Source organism: Ornithorhynchus anatinus, chromosome X1, assembly GCF_004115215.2.
Source record: "Ornithorhynchus anatinus isolate Pmale09 chromosome X1, mOrnAna1.pri.v4, whole genome shotgun sequence".
Classification (NCBI taxonomy): domain Eukaryota; kingdom Metazoa; phylum Chordata; class Mammalia; order Monotremata; family Ornithorhynchidae; genus Ornithorhynchus; species Ornithorhynchus anatinus.
The window spans coordinates 93,632,125-93,646,727 of NC_041749.1; the positions used below are offsets into that span (position 1 = coordinate 93,632,125).

General features: G+C 43.9%; 1 non-coding gene across 1 annotated transcript; it reads right to left on the bottom strand.

Moving 5' to 3' along the window:
* Positions 1–716: 716 nt before the first annotated feature.
* LOC114806680 lies at positions 717–851 on the bottom strand. Its single transcript, XR_003754742.1, has one exon. It is a non-coding gene; the product is annotated as a small nucleolar RNA SNORA7 (small nucleolar RNA).
* Positions 852–14,603: the final 13,752 nt, after the last annotated feature.

A 14,603-nucleotide genomic window follows, 5' to 3' on the forward strand; every position in this document is an offset into this window, starting at 1 on the left:
ATTGAGACTGTGAGCCCCATGTGGCACAGGGATTGTGTCCAACCCCATTATCTTGTACCCACCCCAGAGCTTAGTACGGTGCCTGGTACATAGTAAGTGCTTAACAAATACTATTATTATTATTAATTAATAGAGAGCAGAACGTGCCTTCTTTGGTTAGTCCAGATCTTGCAGTCACTTTTGTGTGTGAGTTCCAATTGGATATTACTATAGCTCTGTGAAACTTCACTTTGGTATGAATCTGCAGGCTTCATCATTGCAACCTATTGTCTTCCAAAAGACATGCTGACCTTCTTGATTCAGTTTAATACTTTGTGCATTGTTAACGAGTGTAGTGTCTAGAAAGCAGAGTTCACTAGCAGCGTTAAGCTTTGTTTTTGCCAATGCATATCTTAGGTTGGGTGGGCTGATTCATAAGCTTAAGCCTTTTTTTAAAAATGGTATTTGTTAGGCACTTACTATGTGCCAGGCACTGTACTAAGTGCTGGGGTCTTGTCTTATGCCGTTGAGTCGTTTCCAACCCATAGCGACACTATGGACACATCCCTCCCAGAATTCCCCACTCTCCATCTGCCATCGTTCTGGTAGTGTAACCATAGAGTTTTCTTGGTAGAAATCTGGAAGTGGTTTACTATTACCACCTTCTGTGCAGTAAACTGGAGTCTCCACCCTCGACTGTCTCCCATGCTCCTGCCGCCCAGCATGGGTGAGTTTTGATTTGTAGCAGATTGCCTTCCCCTCGCTAGCCACTGCCCAAGCTAGGAGTGGAATGGGTGGCCTCTGCTTGACTCCCTCCTGTAGTCGAGATTGGTAGAGTATTGGAAACTCTCCAGGTGTGACCCTGAGAGGGGAAGTGCTGGGGTAGATACAAGATAATGGGGTTGGACACAGTCCCTGTTCCACATAGGGCTCACAGTCTTAATCCCCATTTGGCAGATGAGGTAACTGAGGCACAGAGAATTTAAGTGACTTTCCAGGGTCACACAGCAGACAAGTGGCAGAGCCAAGATTAGAACCCAAGTCCTTCTGACTCTCAGGCCTGCACTCCCTCCATTAGGACACGCTGCTTCCCAACACTGCTTCCTGTCAGTAGAAGAGGACTCTTGAAATTACTAAGCATATTTAGCTGTTCCCAGAAGTTTGCTAAATTTTGAGGCTACTACACAATAGCACAGGTGATTGAGAGTTGAAGGCACCCTGTCTAATCCTTTTCCCATTAGTCCTGGAGTAAATCAGGACTGTGTTGTAGAACCAGTCATTTTTGCTGTATTCATAGGAACTAAAATACAATTATCTCCTTCCCATGTAAGTTCAGGATGTAAAATCTGTGGATGGTTAACCTTCTTTCTGTTTACTGATGCACTGAAGCAAGTGCATTGCAAATATCACAAAACCATATGCTAGGTAAAGCCTATTATCATTTGTCTGACTGTCCCAGCAATAACCCCTGCTGATGCTCAAAGAAAAACTGCTCCTTTTACACCTTGAGCAACTGAACTGGGAATAATGGGGGCTTGATTGCTAAGGGGAGAAGACAGTGCATGAGACCTAAGTCCTAAAATGTGAGGTCAGGGGTTTGCAACCCATGAGAAGGAACATGGCCTAGTGGAAAGAGCATGGCCTGCAAGTGACAGGACCTGGGTTCTAATCTCGGCGCTGCCACTTGTCTGCTGCGTGATCTTGGGCAAGTCACTTCACTTCTCTTTGCCTCAGTTACCTCATCCGTAAAATGGGGCTTATGAGTGTGAGCCTTAAATGGGACAGGGACTGTGTCTACGATCATTATCTTGTATTTACCCCAGCCCTTAGTATGGTGCCTGGCACATAGGAAGCCCTTAATAAATACCGTTTAAAAAAATAGCACTCAAGCCTTATCTAGCTCTTAATACTAGATATAGCTCTTGACCTTAGGCACCCACTCTGTGAGAGCCAAAACCCCCATGGACTCGGCACCCTGAGGGTGATGCCCTTATCTCTGCCCTCACAACTTTTGAGTCAGGAAAGAAAGGGGTCAAGTGGGAACCAAAATGGTGGCTCCTCTCCTTGCCTTCTGCAATCAATCAATCATTCAATCAGTGGTATTTATTGAGCCACCTCCTGTGTGTTGAGCACTGTACTAAGTTAATAATGTTAATAATAATAATGTTAGTATTTGTTAAGCGCTTACTATGTGCCGAGCACTGTTCTAAGCGCTGGGGTAGACATAGGGGAATCAGGTTGTCCCACGTGGGGCTCACAGTCTTAATCCCCATTTTACAGATGAGGGAACTGAGGCACAGAGAAGTTAAGTGACTCGCCCACAGTCACACAGCCGACAAGTGGCAGAGCTGGGATTCGAACTCATGAGCCCTGACTCCAAAGCCCATGCTCTTTCCACTGAGCCACGCTGTTGGGAGAGTATTAGCAGACATATTAACAGAATTAGCAGACATATTCCCTATCTGGCCCAGGACTAGAGGGGCATCTATTATCCTCACCAGACAGCTGGGAGAGCTGGACCTCTTCTTTCCCTGCTCCCTCATTCTCCCATCGCCTTCCCTGACTCTAAACTACCAGTAAGCACAACTGCCCACCCACCTGATGCCACCAACAACAAGCAGACTGTGGTGGTGCCAAGGTTTGGGGGGGCTGTCCACTTGGGCTGCGGGGGGACAATTTGTTCACCAACAGGTACACCTGTCCCCTTGGGTCCTGGAAAAGAGCCGGAGGACACCCCATGGGACCCATCCTGAGGAGGTGCAAGTGAGTGATAGCGACTTAATTGCTTCACGGGCATTCCCCCTCAGCCTGAGGGGCCTGAGATGTGGGCTAGTGGCTGGCCCGCTTGTTGAGGGATCTGTGCAGGCCCTTTCACTCCTCTGCTGGAGGTAAGTGGCATTGGCGTCAATCCAGTTGCCATATCTCTCCATCCATGGTTCTCTTCCTCCTCTACCCTGCCACCAATGCATAGTCCCCTCTGGCAGGTGTTATCTCTACTGGGCCTTTGACTAAGACTAATACTTAACACCCTTTAAAAGTTTGTCTAATGTGTAAACTTGGTGCTTTGCAGTCCTCTAGATTAAGTTTGTTATGGGCAGGTAACATGTCTGGTAATTCTATTATATTTTACTCTCCCACACCTAGTGCAGTGCTCTCATCTAACTTCCATCCCCTTCACACCACAGAAACTGCCCCCTCAAAGGTCACCAGTGATCTCCTTCTTGCCAAATTCAATGGCTTCTTCTCCATCCTAATCCTCCTCGACCTCTCAGCTGCCTTTGGAACTGTGGACCACCCCCTTCTCCTGGAAACATTATCCAACCTTAGCTTCACTGACTCTGTCCTCTCCTGGTTCTCCTCTTACCTCTCCGGCCTTTCATTCTCAGTCTCCTTCACGAGCTCCTCCTCTGCCTCCCTCCCACTAACTGTGGGGCTCTCTCAAAGTTCAGTTCTCGATCCCCTTCTATTCTCCATCTACACTCATTCCCTTGGAGAACTCGTTCGCTTCCATGGCTTCAACTACCATCTCAATGTAGATGATTCCCAAATCTACATCTCCTCCCCCGATCTCTCTCCCTCTCTCCAATCTCGCATCTCCTTCTGACTTCAAGACATCACTACTTGGATGTCCTCCCATCACCTCAAACTTAACATGTCCAAAACTGAGCTTCTTATCTTCCCACCCCAACCCTGTCCTCTCCTGGACTTTCCCGTCACTGTAGATGGCACCACCATCCTTTCTCTCTCACAGGCCCCTAACCTTGGCTTTATCCTTGATTCCTCTTTCTCATTCAACCCACATATTTAATCCATCACCAAATCCTTCGGTCCCACCTTCACAACATTGCTAAAATCCACCCTTTCCTCTCCATCCAAACTGCTACCACGTTAATACAATCACTCATCCTATCCCACCTAGATTATTGCATCAGCCTCCTTGCTGACCTCCCAACCTCTTGCCTCTTCCCACTCCAGTCCACACTTCATTTCGCTGCCCAGATCATCTTTCTCTGGAAATGTTCAGGACATGTCACTGCCCCGCCTCAAAAATCTCCAGTGGTTACCTATTCACCTCTATATCAAACAAAAACTCCTCACCATTGGCTTTAAAGCACTCCATCACCTTGTCCCCTCCTACCTCACCTCGCTTCTCTCCTTCTGCAACCCAGCCTGCATACTTTGGTCCTCTGGTGCTAACCTTCTCATTGTGCCTCGATCTCATCTGTCATTCATTCATACAGTCAGTCATATTTATTGAGTGCTAATTGTGTGCAGAGCACTGTACTAAGCACTTGGAAAGCACAATTCAGCAATAGAGATAATCCCTACCCACACTGGGTTTACAGTCTAGAAAGGGGGAGGCAGACATCAAAACAAGTAAATAGACACTGCTGACCCCCGGCCCGCATCCTACCTCTGGCCTGGAATGCCCTCCCTCCTCAAATCCGCCAGGCAGTTACTGTGCCCTCCCTTCAAAGCCTTACTGAAGGCAAGTGTTCTCCAAGAGGCCTTCCCAGACTAAGCCCCACTTTTCCTCAACTCCCAATCCCTTCTGCATTGCCCTGACTTGCTCCCTTTGCTCTTCCTCCACCCCAGCCCCAAAGCTCCTATGTATATATCTGTAATTTTATTTATTTGTATTAATGTCTGTTTATTTGTATTGATATTTGTCTCTACCCCCCTCGCCCCCAGACTAAGAGCTCATTGTGAGCAGGGATTGTCACTCTTTATTACTGTATTGTACTTTCCCAAGTGCTTAGTAATAATAATAAAAATGTTGGTATTAAGCACTTACTATGTGCCAAGCACTGTTCTAAGTGCTGGGGTAGATACAGGGTAATCAGGTTGTCCCACGTGAGGCTCACAGTTAATCCCCATTTTACAGATGAAGTAACTGAGGCACAGAGAAGTTAAGTGACTTGCCCACAGTCACACAGCTGACAAGTGGCAGAGTCAGGATTCGAACTCATGACCTCTGACTACAGTGTTCTGCACACAGTAAGCGCTTAATAAATATGATTGAATGAATAAAATGAATAAATGAATGCTCTGCACATTGTAAGTGCTCAGAAAATGCCACTGACTGACTGATTGAATGACAACCACAATGCCACCTTCCCAAGCAGAGAGAGGACAGAAACTGTTTTTTTAACCCTCCCTATCTTCCCCTCCTTCTCCCTTGCCACCTTCTCCTCCCTCTCTTTCCTCCTTTTTTTCTTTCTGTCCTTTTTTCTCTCCCCCATGTATTATTCATGTTCTTTAACAACTACATCTTCACAGTGAAGTAAAATACGTTAAAGTTGAGTGCTTAATTTGTATGATTAGCTCTTTGAGCATCAACTGCTTAAAGCTTTCATTTGGTTTGGCTCTTCACAGAAAGTTTTTAGGCCCTCTGGCTAGATTATTTAAAGCTGTTCACTACTCGATGATAGAAGAAACTGGATGTCCTGATAACTTAATGATAAATGGTGGGGGTGGAGGTCTGTAACCTAGTTTCTCTGGTGAAGTGAATATAGGGTGAATATCATGTTCTTATTCCATCAGCTAGATGGAGGACTTGTAACATCCACTCCTGTAACCTACAGATAAATTACTACAAGGAGGCATAGGCCTTTGGAAAAAACCCGAGACAGAAGGATGGAAGCCTATAATGGACAAAGATAATCTTCTCAGATTTAAATGACATACAGTATGTTCGCTCCAGAGCCCATTACACATTGCCATTACTATTCTGATTACAGTATTATAACTGAAGATGAACATTTTAATCAAATAAAATCCTACTGAGAATGTGTCCCTGGATAAGTGGTTAATCTTCCACCATGGAAACTGCTAAGAAGCAGCAGACTGTAGATAGCCAAGGGAGATGCAGAACAGATATGTGCTTCAGAGATTCGAGATGAAAATAAATCATTTAAGACTCCTGAATGTTCCTCCTGCTTGTGACAGTGACCACAATTCCTTTATAGAACTAATGACCCTCAGGCTTCAGTACTCTGTAATGCAGGATTGAGAAAAACTAGGCAAACCATTTATTTATCCACTTCAGGCCATGTTCCAATGGAAAGACTATCAGCTGGCCAGTACCATTTGATTTAAGGGGGACTGATTTTCAAACCCCATTCTCCCTGGACAGACAACAATGGAAAACCCAACAGGAAAAGCCTCTGAAAACATCAGAGCTCATAATGCCCATTTAGTATCAGCATACAAGCCCCACCTTCCCAGGCATGTTGTCAGTCACCTTAGCACTCACAAATCTGTTTATGAATTTGAAATGTATCCAATTATTTGCATCTTTTCTATTTGCTCACTATTAACCATACTATACTCATCAATTTATACCAACTGTTTCCCCCATTAAATTATAAGCTCCCCCATCCCAGGGACCAATCACATCCTTTCCTTCATTTGTATATTCCCCAAGTGTCAAGCACTTAGTACAGTACTTTGCACACAGTAAACATTGATTGATTGATAAGTGTCTAGTTCATTGCTCTGCATACTGTAGGTATGCTATCGAGGCTGTGGAAACTCTGATATTGGAGTTACCTATATGATGAGTGCCCTTGGGTTCATTGTTTAGGCAGTATGAGGAGAAACTATTTACTTTTGCTTTAGGCCCTGGAAAGGGCATTACCAATATTGCCTGGAAAATAAACGCTGGCCTGCTTGGCCCAGTCCTAAAAGAAATCAGATTAGTCTAGTGAAAAGAAAGCTGTGTATCTGAAACCCATTTTGCCTAGGCTTTCAGTGTATATGGTATATTTATTTTAAAATATAAAAATAAAAGAAGCACTGTGGCTTAGTGGATAGAGCACGGGCCTGGGAGTTAGAGGAACTTGGGATCTAATCCCAGCTCTGCCACTTGTCTGCTGTGTGACCTTTGACAACTCACTTAACTTCTCTGTGCCTCAGTTATCTAAACTGTAAAATGGGGATGAAGACTGTAGGCCCCATGTGGGACAGGGACTGTGTTCAATCTGATTAATTTGTACCTGCCCCAGTGCTTAGAACAGTGTTTGGAACATAGTAAGCACTTAAGAAGTACCATTATTATTATCATTATATAGCTTAGGGAGCTATGCATTTCAATGGCATTTTGTTATGTGCTCATTATGTTCAGGCACTGCTCTAAGCACTGGGGTAGATACAAGATAATCAAGTGGGATACAGTCCATGTCCCAATGGGACTCACAGTTTTAACCCCATTTTATAGATGAACTACATGAGGCACCGAGAAGTTAAGTGACTTGCCCAAGTTTACACAGCAGATGAGTGGCAGATCCAGGATTAGAACCCAGCTCCCCCTGAAACCCATACTCTATTCACTAGGCCACTTCCCTGTCATTCCCCAATTTCCCCATTCTCCTTGCATTGCAAGGGAATTCTGGTTATAACAATTTATGGGCTGGTCTCTTTGTTCTTTCAAGGTGAAATCTGTTTATATTAAAAGGTGTTGTTAAAGGGGTCTATGTTGCAGAAATCTGAAGTACCTCCATGTGCATCTAATGAGTGTGAGTGTGGAGATGAGTGCTGCAGTCTCTCTCTTCCCCATGTCTCTGTCATCTCCAACTGCAATCAATGGTATTTATTGAGCGCTTACTATGTGCAGAGAACTGTACTAAGCTCCTGAGTGTGTAATAATAATAATGCTATTTATTAAGCACTTACTATGTGCCAAGCACTGTACTAAATGCTGGGGTAGATAAAGCATATTAGGTTGGACACAGTCCCTGTCCCACATGGGGCTCACAGACTCAATCCCCATTTTACAGATGAGGTAACTGAGGCCCAGAGAAGTGAAGTGACTTGCCTGAGGTCACACAGTGGACAAGTGGCTGAGGTGGGATTAGAACACATGACCTCTGACTCCCAAGCCCAGGCTCTTTCCACTAAGCCACATTGCTTCCCAATTCAATACAACAGCATCGGTGGACATATCTCCCTGCCCACAATGAGCTTACAGTTTAGAGGCAGAGGCAGACATTAATATAAATAATTTACGATATATAATTTATGGACACATCCATAAGTGCTTGGGGGATAAGGATGGGCTGAATATCAAACAAATAAGGTCTCAGATCCAAGTGCTTAGATGATGCAGGAAGGAGAGGGAGGCAGGGAAAAGAAGACTTAATTGGGGAAGGCCTCTTGGAGAAGCTGGGACCTTCATTCATTCATACATTCAATCATATTTATTAAGTGCTTATTGTGTGCGGAGCACTGTACTAAGCACTTGGGAGAGTACAATACAACAATAAACAGACATTTCCTGCCCACAACGAAGTTAGAATGCTTTGAAGGTAGGGAGAGTGGTGGTCTGGCAAATTTTGAGAGGCAGGGAGGTCTAGGCTAGTGGGATGATGTGGGAAAGGGGTCGGGTGGCAAGATAGATGAGATTGGGGCACATGGAGTAAGTGGGTGCTAGAGGAGTGAAGCGTGTTGTGTGGGTAGTAGTAGCCACTGCAGTCACCCTTCACTCACTGCCTGTTCAGAAATGGAGGCTCCTGCTTCCAGAGCTGCCTGACTCCTTTGCTACAAGGCTGCTGTGGATCCCTCCAACTCTGAGCCATACCTAGTTGTACCACCTGCCAGAAATAAGGGTCAGAGCAACCTGGAGGCAGCAATAAATTGAAAGAATGACACTGCTCAAAGTTATGGGGGAAAGGGGTTCATCCGGCTTTGTGTGAACTTCACTGAAATAGTCACTCAGTTTTTGAAAACAAAAAAATTATGGATTTTCCAAAATGGCAGAACAAGGGATTTGGAAACTTTCTGGAAGGCAAATGCTGGTTATAAAATTAGACTCTTGTTTTCCACTTGCAATATATCCTAATTTCTCATTGACATTATTACATTTTTCCATCCGTTGAAGATGTTGGAATGGTGCCCACATTTTGCTTATTATAGGACATCTATCCTGTTTCAGTCAGTTGACAGTTAAAGGAGTGACTACTTTAACCGGAAAGACTGTAATTCAATAACTGATCCCCATGAAAAATTCACATTTTTTTTGGTGTGTCTTCCCCCTTTTTGTCTCTTTCCACACAAAGCCACACCTTTTCCTGATGCTGACCTGGCCTCTCTGCCCATCATGAGCAGATTAGAACACATGCCTCGTTTTCCTGAGTTGAAAGCTGAATTTTCTTGATTAAATTTATTATTCTATACTTTAAGAACAAAAACACATTTTCTTGTGTGAAACCTTGCTGTTGTGGAAAGTATTTTCAAACATAAACTTTAGGTGCAGGATATAGTCCCTTTTTTTGCATTTTAGAGAAGTCATGAAGGATTCTTTGTTGTGTCAGCTAAACAACTGGCATTTATCTTCGACCTTAATGAACAGCCCTTACAAACAACATACTATCTGTGTACTTGTCAAGCTTCTTTAGATTCTCTTAAATTGTGGCAGAGTAAATGCAATACGGGCAATATTAAAATGTGAGAATCCCTCAAGCCTAACAAAAAGCCATCCATGTTTTTCACAAACAACTGAGTTTACAAAGGACAAATTGTAATTAAGGACAAACACAAACTCTATGTGTCTGTTTAACTGTTGTCATACCACAGGGAATAAATACTCTCATTGCCATAAGAAGTGCTTGTTAAACAATTACCCCAGGATCCTCTATATCTACCTTAGAGGTGACTCACTGAATCTCATTATAACAACTGCACTTTCATTCCTAGCTCCATATTGTTTCTACTGTAAATTGCTATTCTGACATAAAATCCTAATTTTAACTTTTCAAAATGAGACTGGAACACAAACACTATTTAGATCCTAAATGCTCTGCTAGTCATATTTGAGAGGCACCCTATTTTCACCCATCTCTCAGGGTAAAAAAAAAAAACTCACCCCTTTCCTTTCTCTACCTTTCTTTCCTTGCCTTCTCTGAGCATCTGGATGGTACTGGTATTACCAGTATAACGTTTTCCTCTTTGCCTAATCTAGCTCAATTTCCCAGGCAATTACACACCTTCTGCTTTCCTAATAATAATTGGGGTATTTGGTAAGTGCTGCTTAATATGGATCAAGTACTCTACTAAGCACCAGGGTAGATATAAAATAAATAGGTCTAACACAGTCCCTGGCCCACACAGGGCTTGCAGAATAGGGAGAGAAGAAGTATTTAATCCCCATTTTACAGATGAAGAAATTGAAGCACCTAGTAATTAAATGACTTGCCCTAGAACACACAACAAGCAGGTGGTGGAAGCAGGATTAGAATTCAGATATTCTGATTCTCAGACCCAGGCTCTTTCCAATAGAACATGCTGCTGCTCCATAGTAGAAGTAATATTAATAAGCACCCGCCATATACATCCCTCTTTTCAAACTCCATAGTCAGTCTGTCATCAAAATCTATTGGTTCTTCCTCATCTCTAGAATCTGCCTCCTCCTCTCCGTGCAAATTGCTACCACACTGATCCAAACACTAATCATATCCTGTTTTGAGTATGGTTGTTGTTAATGGTATTTAAGTGATTACTATGTGCAGGCACTGTACTAAGTGCTGGGGTAGGTACAAGACAGTCAGGTTGGAAACAGTCCATGCCCCACATGGGGCTCATGGCATTAATCCCCATTGGACTTTTGAGGTAACTGAGTCACAGAGAAGTGACGTGACGTGCCCAGGGTCACAGAGCAGACAAGTGGCAGAACCAGGATTCGAACCCATTTACTTCTGACTTCCAGGCCCATGCTCCAATAAGGTAAGCTGCTTCTCTACTACATCAGTCTCCTCACTGACCTCCCTGCTTGCAGTCTCTCCACTCTATATTTCACTCTGCTGCTCAGGTCAATTTTCTGAAAATCCATCCATCCCGCTCCTCAAAAACCTCCAGTGGTTGCCCATCCACCTCTGCATCAAACAGAAACTCCTGACTGTCAACTTTAAGGCACTCACCTCCTACCTAACCATGCTCCTCACCCAATACAACCCAGCCCTCACACTTCTTTGCTCCTTCAATGCCAGTCTTCTCAGTTTACCTTAATTTTGCCTGTCTTGCCAATGACCCCTTGCTCATGTCCCCTCTCTAGCCTGGCAGGCCCTCTCCCACATATCTGACAGGCCACCACTCCCCTCATCTTCAAAGCTTAGTGGCAAGAGCACAGGCTTGGAAGTCAGAGGAGGTGGGTTCTAATCCCAGCTCCACTATGTGTCTTCTGTGTGACCTTGGGCAAGCCGCTTAATTTCTCTGTGCCTCTGTTACCTCATCTGCAAAATGGGGATTAAGAGTATGAGCCCCACGTGGGACAACCTTGTATCTATTCCAGCACTAAGAACAGTACTTGGCACATAGTAAGCACTTAACAAATACCATCATCATTATTATTATTATTACTAAAATCACACTTCCTCCAAGAGACCTTCCCTGACTAGCCCCTCATTCCCCTTCCCACCCTCATTTGGTCTCCATTCTGTGTCAGTTATGTGTTTAAGTCTGTACCCCTTAAACACTTTGGTTCTTTCTCCACCCCACATCACCCTTAAGTACAATGATACCCCACCCCAGCCCAACAGCACATATGTACATATCCTTATACTCAGGGCTTCCCCTGTCTTTAGTTTATTTTAATGTCGATCTCCCCATTAGATTGTAAGTTCTTTGAGTGCAGGAATTGTGTCTACCAGCTCTATCATATTGTATTTTCCCAAGTTCTTAGCACAGTGTTCTGCACATGGCAACTGCTCCATAAATCCCATTGATTGAGTACAAAGCACTAAGTGGGGAGAATTAGACATTACCCCTCATTACCAAAGGGTTAATTATCTAAGAATAATGGGGGCAAGGTTGGTGACAGAAATATAAGGAAAGATGTAACGATAAAAACACAAAACAACATAAAAGACAAGGATGACGATAAGTCCGATAATAGCAGTAGGACATTGTGGCTTGAGGATGTACTTGGCTACGTACCCCCTTAAGCACTTGGATACTCATCCCAGCCCCACAGCACTTATGTATGAGTTCTTATGCTAGTCTTATTCTATCTCCCTTATCTATAATTTATTTTAATGTCTGTGTCCTGTAGACTGTAAACTGCTCAAGGGCAGGGGTCATATCTACCAACTCTATTATATTGTAATCAACCAGCCAGTGGTATTTATTGAGCATTTACTATGTGTAAAGCACTGTATTAAATGCCTTGGGAAAGTACAACACAACAGAGCTTGTAGACATGTTTCCTGCCCAAGCCAAGCTTACAGTCTAGAGGAGGAATTACAGTTGAGGGCCTTCTTTCTCCCACTTGGACTGCCATCCCTTTTAGATTGTTGACTCTCTGGGGTTAGGGACCCTTTCTTAGTCATTGTCCTTGCATATTTCTCTAGAGCATAATACAGTGCTCTAGAGAGCACTAAAGCGGGGAGAATTAGACATTACCCCTCATTACCAAGGGGTTAATCATCTAAGAATAATGGGGGCAAGGTTGTTGACAGAAATATAAGGAAAGATGTAACGATAAAAACACAAAACAACATAAAAGACAAGGATGACGATAAGTCCAATAATAGCAGTAGGACATTGTGGCTTGAGTATGTACTTGGCTATGTACTCCCTTAAGCACTGTAATGTAAAGTAAAAATATTGTATACATCAGAAATAGCAATAGTAATTATAATCATTCATTCAATCATATTGAGTGCTTATACAGTGCAGAGCACTGTACTAAATGCTTGGGAGAGCACATTATAACAATAATAATAATAATTATGGAATTTGTTAAATGCTTACTATATGCCAAGGACTGTTCTAAGTGCTGAGGTAGGTACAGCATAATCAGGTTGTCCCACGTAGGGCTCACAGTCTTAATCCCCAATTTACAGATGAGATAACTGAGGCACAGAGAAGTTTGGGCTTCGGACTCAGAGGTCATGGGTTTGACTCCTGGGTCTGTCACTTGTCATCTGTGTGACTGTGGGCAAGTCACTTAACTTCTCTGTGCCTCAGTTACCTCATCTGTAAAATGGGGATTAACTGTGAGCCTCACGTGGGACAACCTGATTACCCTGTATCTACCCCAGCGCTTAGAACAGTGCTCTGCACATAGTAAGCGCTTAACAAATACCAACATTATTATTAACTTGCCCAAGGTCACACAGCAGACAGGTGGCGGAGCCAGGATATGGGTTCTAATATCCTCTGACTTCCAAGCTCATGCTCTTTCCACTAAGCCATGCTGCTTCTCAATGGACACATTCCCCATCCACAAAGAGTTTATAATCTAGAGGGGGAGACAGACATTAATATGAATAAAAAAATTACAGATATGTACATACGTGCTGTGGGGCTAGGAGGGGGGATGAATTATAATGATAGTATTTGTTATGCACTTACTATGTGCCAAGCACTGTTCTAAGTGCTGGGGTAGATACAAGGTAATCACATTGTCCCACGTGGGGCTCCCAGTCTTAATCCCCATTTTATAGATGAGGGAACTGAGGCACAGTGAAGTGAAGTGACTTGCAAAGTCACATAGCTGATAAGTGATGGAGCCGGGCTTAAAACCCATGTCCTCTGACTACCGAGCCTGGGCTCCTTCCACTGAGCCCACACTGCTTCTCTACTTTACCTTCTCACCTAATCATACCACTGCTGCTCCACTTCTTCCTGGGCTTGTAATTAGTACTTCCCAGAATCAGGGATGGGGGGAAGGTTGTGGCGGCTGAGTGGAAACACTTGCAACAGATTTCTCATGCCATGCTTGTGGCAACCACACAGACATTTTAGAATGAATTAGAATAGATTAAATGGATTAGAACCCATGACCTCTGACTCCCAAGCCTGTGCTCTTTCTGCTAAGCCATGCTGCTTCATAATAAAGATGGTATTTGTTAAGAGCTTACTATGTGCAATGCACTGTTCTAAGCTCTGGGGGGATACAAGGTGAACAGCTTGTCCCATGTGAGGCTCACAGTCTTAATCCCCATTTTACAGATGAGGTAACTGAGGCACAGAGAAGTGAAGTGACTTCCCCAAAGTCACACAGCTGACAAGCAGCAGAGTTGGGATTAGAACCCATGACCTCTGATTCCCAAGCCCATGCTCTTTCCACTGAGCCACAAGTGCACAGATAAAGGGAGCAAATCATGGTGAGGCAGAGGGGAGTGGGAGAAGGGGAAGGGAGGGCTTAGTCAAGGAAGGCCTCTTGGAGGACATGTGCTTTTAATATGGCTTTGAATGGGGGGAGAATAATTGTTTGTAAGATTTGAGGAGGGAGGATCTTCCAGGCCTGAGGCAGAGGGTCGGCGGTGAGATAGAGGAGATAGAGGTACATTGAGAAGGTTAGCATTAGAGGAGTGAGGTGAGGTAGGAGGGGGCAAGGTGACTGAGTGCTTTGAAGCCAATGGTGAGGAGTTCTTGTTTGATGCAGAGGTGAATGGGCAACCACTGGAGTTTCTTGAGGAGTGGGGAAACATGTCCTGAATGTTACTGTAGAAAAATGATCCGGGCAGCAGAGCGAAGTATCTGCAATTGTTCTAGTAGTGTATCCATAGAATTTTCTTGGTAAAAATATGGAAATGGTTTACCATTGTCTCCTTCCACGCAGTAAATTTGAATCTTCGCCCTTGATTCTCTCCCAAGCCGCTGTTGCCCAGCACAGGTGAGTTTCA